Genomic DNA, 10,266 nt, shown 5'->3' on the forward strand with positions numbered 1-10,266 from the left:
GTTCTTCATGATGCTCTCTGCGCTTTAAACGGACCTCTGAGACTATCACAGTGTAGGTGCATTTATACGGAGACTTGATTACACACAGGTGGATTCTATTTATCATCATTAGTCATTTAGGTCAACATTGGATCATTCAGAGATCCTCACTGAACTTCTGGAGAGAGTTTGCTGCACTGAAAGTAAAGGGGCTGAATAATTTTGCACGCCCAATTTTTTTTTTTTTTTTTTATTTGTTAAAAAAGTTTGAAATATCCAATAAATTTTGTTCCACTTCATGAGTGTGTCCCACTTGTTGTTGATTCTTCACACAAAATTACAGTTTTATATCTTTATGTTTGAAGCCTGAAATGTGGCAAAAGGTTGCAAAGTTCAAGGGGGCCAAATACTTTCGCAAGGCACTGTATATATATATATATATATATATATATATACCGTAAAGGAAAAGAGAAAATGTTGCTGTAGCAAAGTGTTAGCTGAAGTTTTAATTTCATAGTGAAGTCCAAGTAAATCTGCTAGTGCATCTAACACTACCCCCTCCCAAGACTGACAATTCTGCTATCCAACGGTGTCTTCATTGCACCTCCATCCACCTTGGAGACAGGAAGTGTGTTACTGGTTGGATCACCAGGTAAAAATAAATGAAAAATTGGTAAGCTGCAATATAATAAATGTTTGTTTTTGGGTTTACTACCACTTTAAGGATCTCCATTTTAATTCTAAATTAAAAAACAATCAAAAGGGTAGAGGTAAATGGGTTGTATTGTACGCATGTGTAGATGTTATATGTCTAATGCACAAGGCTCAAGGATACATATCACTTTGCCCTACCTTATCCATCTTCTTGGTTCATACTAATTTTTTTCTGCTTAGGTCACTTTCAAGTGTCTTTAGAATGTGCTTGGTCAAGAAGAAACATGAGCATCCCCTTTGGGGTAGCCATAATACTGTACATTGGTATGGTATTCAGGGCTTAAACAGGCTATACATGAACATTTTTCTTTTGTTCAAACAGCACTTTGAACGAAAAAACACTGACATCTCAGAATACACAGATCAGCACTGTAGCCATTGGCTGCAAATGCTGATGAAATGCTGGTTTTCCAGCAGGATCGTTCAAGAGAAGTAAGACGTTAGACTATCTTCCGTTAAACAGACAGCAATACACAGAGGCAACATTTTAGGTCTGTGGATACCCAGCTTTTTGCTTGTCCCAGTTAGTGATGGAATGTTTCCCATTACTCTACTATGTTTCCAGTTCCATTGTTTTAATTATTCAGGCGCACAGTGACAACCTAGGAAGGGTTTGTGAAGTTGATTTAATTAACAGCTATAAAATTGACTTATCTCATTGCTGTGCCCTCTTGTTTATTGTTTTTATTTTAATTTTTTTTATTTTGGACAGAAATTGTAGAATCTGGCTAACTGCATTCCTGACCCAGTATTGGGGATATGGTATTTAACTGGTGCTGGCTTTAGTGGGGTTCAGCGTCAGTCTGTGGTTACCTTACCAACAACCAATTTGCACCTAATTATGCCCTCTGTGGGACGTGGTTAATCTGATGGCCACCCAGAATGTATGGTTAGGACAGGCCGTTATGTTTCCTAATTAGTGCTCACAGCTCACCTGTGACTAACATCTGGTTATTTCCTAGGCCTGTTGCTGTTTGTATTATATTTGTAGATTTACTGTTTTAAATAAATAATGCTTCGGCCTTGTCCTTCTAACCAAGTTATGTGTTCTCATTTGAAAGAAGTATGGGCAAGGTAACCTTTTGCATTTTACCTGTCTCATGTTTATGCCTACGCTTGTCAACAGTCATTTTGTATATGCTATGTTTAAATAGAGGTAAATGCAGACAGGAAGAGAGAGCAGAGTGAGCAGAGGTAATGAATGCCCAATCAGCATTCTGTGGGTGGGGAGGTAGAAAGTGGTGTCTCTCTCCTGGTTGTGCTATCTGACAGTGGTGTTTGGCAGATAAATTAGTATATTTAGATGTCTAAGACAGTAAAAAAATATATGGAAGAACAAGTGTGCAAAAATGTGAAAAGCACTTTAAACTAGTTTAAAGCAAACACTACAATAATTGCTCAAAATGCTCACTAAAAATATACTATTCTCTCTCTTTTAAGACAGTTTCATATTGAATGAGAGTTCCATGTACATTTATGTGGAATATTTTTGCACTATACTGAAAATAATAAATCAATTAACTATTTGCACGTAATGTACTGTACCTATACAGCTAAGTTAACCATTTTCAGAATTTATTGCCATTTTAAAAGATTTGAATACTCCCCTGTTCTTTATTTATATCGAGACAGGTCTACTTGGTTGGTGGCATACTGGAGCGTGAGTACATCAGACTGGGGGCTGGCTGGCTTCCATGCACCTCTTTTCCGATATAGGGATGGAGACGCTGGGCATACCTGCCGGTGTCTCACTTAAAGTCCCACATAGCCCACATTGTCTAAGGTTTGAATACTAATTATGCAGTGTACAGAATAATCTGGAAGTGGGAGCATTATAGCCTTATTCTGCAGAAGCTATTGAAGGGATACAATTTGTAGGTCGGACACTTAGCTCAAAAAAATCTATGGTGGGATGGTGGGAGTCAGTTGGCCTGGTAAATCTAATTCAAATCTTTAAATGTAGCCGATAGAATAACTCCAAAGATTTTTTAAGTACAAACAACTGGTCTAGGTGAAAGGAATGTACTTTTAGTAAAAGGCATGCTAGTCCATTTTCTCCTGCCGCTTTACTTATCACCTAGAACCTTGCCAACCAGCTGCTTACCTTCCCTAAGTATGACCTCCATCCAGCGTCCTCTAATATTTACATCCCCAGGTGGTAATGTTCTCCAGTGTAGTGCTGGCTTCACCTGCTCAGTGAGTCTCCCCACCACAATCTTTTATGGTGCTATGCTTGCAAATTCTTATCCTGCCGCTACGGGTTTGCAATGAAAGAAAATCGCTTGATTCCCTCATCAACACAGTCAGTGTTCCCTCCCATGCAGTCATTGTGTTCATGCACAGGGATTATAATAATCGCATGTAAAATTCAACAGGTTGGTTGCACCCAAGCTGATTGATCGATCAACTTGTGCACATTCAGCCTGCCCATACATTCATTCTAATCATCTATGGCCAACTTTATGTCTAAGTTTCTTTGGTAGAAATGGATATTGATTGAGTTGTGGAGTATTTTACTGCGTACAAATGTGTCAGGAATTTGCAGATTAGGTCATGGGCTAACCACAGTGACAGGTAGGATTACCTTGGATGAATGTGCATGGGCGCAAATTGCCATTTTGAATGATTATATATATTTTTTTTCCACAATTGAACATCTCATGTCTCTGGCTGGCCTAAAATTGGCTGATCTGTTGAATAACTACCCCATGTATGGATAGTTTTACAATGTCTTCATTTATCTTTTAGTCTAAGTACTTTAATGTATGTACTAATTCAGTAAAGAAATGACATGGTATAGATAAATGAAACAGAACATAAAAATACGAATGCTAAATAATATTATGCCAGGTTTTGTCGTCCTTTTTTCTTGCTGGATTTGTGCATAAACCTTTCAATAACTAGTGACATTTCTCACTGAGATTCCGCTCATGAATATTTATTTATGTTAGAGAAGAAATCATTGCTTTCCATCTAGAAGGGAGTTAACAATTCTTAATAGCGTCTTCTGATTTGATTGATGTTTTTGTCACTTTCTGCAGTAAATAGATTCCCATTAGCATAGCAATGTTATCAGGCTCTTTACCTAACACTGCACTTAAATGGCCACATTCTAACATCCCACCTAGGGCTTCTTTGTCACTTGAGGGTCACTCTGCTGTCAGCAGAAGTCAAGTACATTGGCATTTAACTGTTTACTCTTTTTTTAAAGTAATGCAATTATTATTTCTTCTTTTTACAGTTTTTAATTCCTTTTATGTTTGACTCTTGGAGACAGACAGTACTGAATCACGCATACCAGGATGAACAAATGTAACTCAATTAGGTTTATTTGTAGCACAACAACTGTGGCAGAAACTACATCTGTTAGCTGTCTTCTGTAGAGCTCCATCTACTGACTGCAAATGGCAAATATTATATATATATATATATATATATATATTTACACAGTATATATATATATATATATATATATATACAGTTACACAGTATATAGATACTTTATATATTTATCTATACATATGTATATGTATGTATGTATATATATATATATAAAAATGCTATTAATTACCTAAAAGAGACCCAAGCATAAAATCAAATTGTCAAAAGTAACTGAGGCAAGATCTACAGATTGAAGTGCAACCATGCTGATGTCAGTAAGATAGTTCGGAAAAAGTTTAGGTGTTCCTCTGATTTTGAAAAAAAATAAGGTGCATTGCACCTAAAGTACTTTAAAAGAAACCTGTACTTAGAAAAATACAGACGCTTATATTTATCTATTCTGAAATAGTTGGTTGACTGTTATGATTATCCAATAATATCAGTGTTTTTAAAGGTACATATCCAGAACAAGTATTCAAAGTATGTGATTCCTAACTTCACATGCTGCATGCTTTTTTAGGTCAGTGAATTAGAAAGTACTGCCTTACCATCCTATGACATCACTCCAGTCTCTCACCACTGAAGCCTGATATCGAGATTACACTTTCTTAAGACTACTTATGACCTGGCTTGTACTATACTACTGATCTTTTATCTAGTTGTAAGATACCACTCTTGAAATTGTTATATTCCTTGTGACCGACCTGGAGTCTTTGTTTTACATGTTAATAACCTTTTGTAATGTTAGTATAATTTGACTGTTTTTGTTAATCTGCTTCTATTTCAAATAAACTTTTATTAAAAAAAAAAAAAAAGAACGTATTGAATCCAGAGAAAGCCAGGTAACTAGCTTTTGCTTAAGATAAGAAGGCACACAATGGCTCTATAAATAATTACTTTTACTACAAGTTTTCTTTCATATGAGACTCAATGCAAACAGCAATTACATAATATATATACAGTACATAGAGTATGTTTATGGTTTGCATGTATGAACTGGTTTCCTACCTCCTTTTGTAGGAATATCAGTACATAAGTTTGCTCCACAGAGATGCTATGTTTTGGCAGGATAGGATCTTGCACCTACTGTTGTAAGAGGCAGGTAACTTTTTGGAAGAGGTCTTCTGGAAACACTGATTTTGGCACATTCATAAAATTTTGCCCAGCATTTCAGATGTGGAGATAACAATAACGTTGTAAGAGAGTGGGGTGACACTGCATTCATACCTGTTTTTTTTTTTTTTTTTTTGCAGAACCCCAGTAAAAGCCTGGGTCTTATAACCCAGGGAGAAATATTTCCCAGAAAGAAAAAAATTGAAGAAAGTACAGATTATTTTACAAGATCTTACATGCCAACCTCAATGCACTATTTAATTGGGCAACTATTTGGCAAATGAGATAAATGTAAAGTTATGCACTCGGGGGCTAAGAATATGCATGCATCATCCATACTAGGGGGAGTACAACTGGGGGAATCCATAGTGGAGAAGGATCATAAGCTTAATAATAGCTATCTTTTCTTGTATTAAGAGAGGTATAGACTCCAGAGAGAGAGAGAGATCATTTTGCCCCTGTACAAATCATTAGTAAGACCTCATCTAGAATGTGCAGTTCAGTTTTGGGCACCAGTTTTTAAAAAGGATATCGAGGAACTGGAGAAAGTGCAGAGAAGGGCAACCAAACTGATAAAAGGCATGCAGGAGCTCAGCTATAAGGAAAGATTAGAGGAAATGAATTTTTTCTCTCTTGAGAAAAGGAGATTAGGGGGGATACGATCAACATGTATAAATACATAAGGGGTCCATATAGTGAACTTGGTGTTTAGTTATTCACTTTAATGTCATCTCAATGGATAAGGGGGCACTCTTTACGTCTAGAGGAAAGGAGATTTAATCTCCAAATACGGAAATATTTCTTCACAGTAAGAGCTGTGAAAATGTTAAATAGACTCCCTGATATGGGGGTTCTGGCCTGCTCAGTAGATTACTTTAAAATTGGCCTGGATTCTTTCCTACATGTACAGAATATAACTGGGTACTAAGATTTATAGATAAAGTTGATCCAGGTAATATCTGATTGCCTCCCTGGGGATCAGGAAATAATTTTCCCCCTGCTGTAGCAAATTGCATCATGCTTTTGCTGGGATTTTTCACCTTCCTCTGGATCAACTGTGGGGATAGGATTGATAGGATTGTGTATATGGGATTGTATGATTTTTTTTTTTTTAAATTGGTTGAACTTTTTTTAACCTGACTAACTTTGTAGTTAGGTAATTAAGGCTAGCAATGAACATGCATATGTCTCCCAGATCAAAAAGGTCAGGTAGTCATCTAACCATCCTGGAAAAGTGCAGTGGGTCCCTATGTGTGTCTTGTGATTTACCAAATTAGAGAAACACTGCATGTGCTGTCTACTACTTCAGAGTTTGAAAAGTCTCTGAAAGTAAGGGTAAGCACTTTGAAAACCAAAATTATTTCTCCCTTTCTTAGCCACACACAACCAACAAAGTGTATTAAACTCAAACACAAAAACTATAATATGCCAGTTATCAATTCTTAAATGAGGTGGCTGCATTATTTTGATTTGTAGCTTTTTCTTTCCATAAAGATTTTTAGCTTTTTTTTTTTTTTACCTAGTGATCAAGCCAGTAAGTCTGTTATTTTTCAGCTTCCTTTATCAGACCAAGCTGTTGAACAAAAATGGCAGTTTGCAGGCTGAAACAAACCATTTAACACTGACAGGGTTACTTACCATGCCCAATTTGAATTAATTTATGTTAAAGCGTACTCCACTTTCTCAACTCCACTTTTGTTGAGAAAAAAGCATTCCCCTCTGGGTGATCTCGGTACAATGCAGGGATTTTAACAAACTTTCTTGCAGATTCCTACCTTTTGTTATTCTGAAGAAATCATTGTTTGTTCCTCTGTGCCTCTGTGCTGAGTGGGGCAAATGGGAGGGGTTTCATAATTATCTATCAGCTATGGCAGCTGCAGGGCTCTAATGAGGAAAGCTGCTGGGCCTGCATCCCTTTAGACGTGTTTCTATTGGGAGTATCTCACCAAAAGTAAAGTTTTTTTTGCAGGGGATGCCAGAAATCTGGCTTGTATCTTAGGCAGACTTCTGGGAAAATTGGTGAGCCAATCACACAAGAAGGAAGTTATGTTTCTGGGGGTGTGGTCAGTACACATTCTGTGTACAGAACAACTCCAGGTAGCCATATTGCATTGCATTTTCAGAAAATTACAGTGGCTGCAGATTGAAAAGGAAAGATAATTTTTAATAACATTCAATTACAATATGATTTGTGTCGCAATTGTATACGCTATATTGTTTTTTTCTTTATTTGCTGATTTTTTCCCCACAAAAGTGGAGTTACCTTTTAAACCTTTATCCCAAGAGGAAAAACAACTGTTGCTGTAGCTGCTTAAAAAGTGTTAGCCGGACCCGGGGGAGATAGTTCGGGTATGCTGTACCATTACAGACGTCTCTTGGATGTTGTGTGCACAAAACTGGACCTCCCCTTACTACATGACCATACACCGCTCTGGCACAATGTTCATCTCCCCGAATTGGCGTCTATCCCCGATGCGCACGCCTGGGCCTGGCATGGACTACACTTCCTGGCCCAAATATAATCTGGAGGTGTCCTTAAACCATTTGAGGCCCTAAAACAACAATTTGACCTCCCCAATCATATGTTCTTCAGGTATCTTCAGGTTTGTCATGCCTTTTCATCCCAGTTTCCCCAATCCTTACCAGATATAGCTCCGATATCCATGATAGAGGTACTCAGGGGATCCGAGCCTAAACAACTCATCTCACACCTTTATAACGCGCTCATTCTCCCTGCCTCCACGGTGTTGGCTTATGCTATCAAAACTAAATGGGAGGGTGATGTGGGACCTCTGGAGAATGAGGAGTGGGAAGATGCCCTTGATAACTGTAAGTTGGTATCCCCGAAACTCTCGGATCGATTGACTCAGCTATATGTGCTTCATAGGGCCTACTTGACCCCTCTAATGAAGGCTAAATTCCAGACTGATGCTTCCCCCGGGTGCCCGATGTTTGGGGGGGGGGACAGGGGCACTTTCTTCCACCTTCTTTGGAGTTGCCCTGAACTCCAGGACTTCTGGAAACAGGTTGTGGGATTCCTGCACGATACCATGGGTTCCCCCCTGACGTTGACCCCGAAGCCATGCCTGCTCGGAATATTTCCGGATCTCAGCATTGATAAATCTACCACTCAATTTGTACACGAGACTTTATTTCTCGCTAGGAAATGCATTGCTCAGCAGTGGATGCGGACCACCCCCCGTCCTTTTCGGACTGGCTTAGAGTGGTTAATTCTGCTCTACCCTACATAAAACTGATCTATGCACACCGAGGTTGTCCTACCAAGTATAATAAGATTTGGGATAGGTGGGTCCAGGCCCCGGAGAGGTGTATCTAGATCGCCTAAGCAGTGTGCTGCACGAATTTCAGACTCATTACAGGTTGCCCTATGTTATGTTGTTTTGGGACCCCTGTTATCATGGTCTATCTCTGGCCCTGTGTGGGTGGTTGTTCCTACCCGTTGACATCCGCAGCTTGACTCTTTTGCCCCCTTGCCACGGCCATAACGATATACTGTGCTCCCTTATTTCTGTTGCAATTCCCATATTGTTGTGTTCTGGAACTATGTTCTCTTATGTATAGTATCTTTCTACAAGCACTTATTCTCCTGGTACAAATGTTCACTTCCTTTTTTTTTAATAAAGACTACTGTTTAATTGAAAAAAAAAGTGTTAGCCGGACTTTGACATTGATATGTTAGTCAAGACAATCTAAATCTGTTAGTGCATCCAACGATACCCGTTTCCAGACTGGCAACGCTGCTGTCCAAGGGTGTGTATGTTGTTACTCTATCCAGAGTGGAGCCACTCTAAGGCCCCTTTCACACTAGTTCAGATCCGCCTGTCAGTTTTTCAGGCGGATCAATTCCCCGCTGAGAAAAACTGAGTCCACCGACGGACTCCTATGTGTGAAAGGGGCCTAAGACAGGAAGTGTGCTACTTAGTCCCCGTTCACACTAAGGCGACCTGTGAGGCGACCTGGTCACCTCACAGGTCGCCGTAGGTCGCCTCCCATAGGGAAGCTGCGGACCCGTTCTAATAGGAGCGACACAAGTCGCTCCGACTTAGAAAAAGGGTCCGGAGCTTCTTTGGGGCGACCTGGAGGCGACCGCCATAGACTTCAATGTTATGAAGTCCGTGGCGGCCGCTCCGAGGTCGCGGCGCGCGAGGAAGTAGGAGGAAGTAGCGTCGCTTGTATGTGAAGGGGGCCTTACTGGATCACTAGATGAAAAAAAGATAATAAAAAGAAACAAACCTAAAAAGATGGAAACAAATGCGGCCACCAAATTTAATGACTGGTAAGCTGCAATATATTATTATTATTTTTTTGGGTTGCATACCACTTTAAGCATTCCCTTTTAGATTGTTGGCTTTCATATCTCTCTTTTATCAAAATGTATTTTAACTGTTCTGTCTCCCTTTATTTTGTAAAATACTGTACAAACTGTTAGAGCTATATAAATCTGGTATAATAATAATACTCTGGGCCATTGAATTGTCCGCAGTGTTGGGCTGTTGATGCTCCACCCTTACACTCCAAGATCCCTAGTTAGACAGTTCCTACTGAGAGGATATATACCGTCTCATAAAGTGATAGGATAGGCATTTATTAACCAGTACCATTTTTTTTTTTTTAATGCTAGGTACAGGAATACAACTTAAATGTGAAACTGCTTATCTTTTATAATTTGGATAAGAGTGTCCCTTTAATATACTGAAGCCGAGCATATTGTTCATAAAGTAAAACATTAGAAAGACCTTGGTATAGTCATAAAATGTGGCACCATCTCACAGCTATTCATTCCTTTGCTGTTAGAATAAAGCAATGAAGTATATGCACTTGGAGTTAGATGCAGACCTTGATGTAATGGAAAGTACAACATCCTTTATAATAAAGTATGACATTGTATGCAGTCAGGGGGTTGTGTTATGAAAGCTGCGGTATAAATCACTTTGTGGTACACTACTAAAATTTGTCTATCTGGATTTCATTCTGTGCTCGAAATTAAATACTTGGTAAATGATTATCACAATGTTTTTATTTGTGTTATAAAAATAACAGACTTCGAGAACAGTTTAT

Source organism: Pelophylax lessonae (genome assembly GCF_965119305.1).
Source record: "Pelophylax lessonae genome assembly, chromosome: 2".
Taxonomy (NCBI): Eukaryota; Metazoa; Chordata; class Amphibia; order Anura; family Ranidae; genus Pelophylax; species Pelophylax lessonae.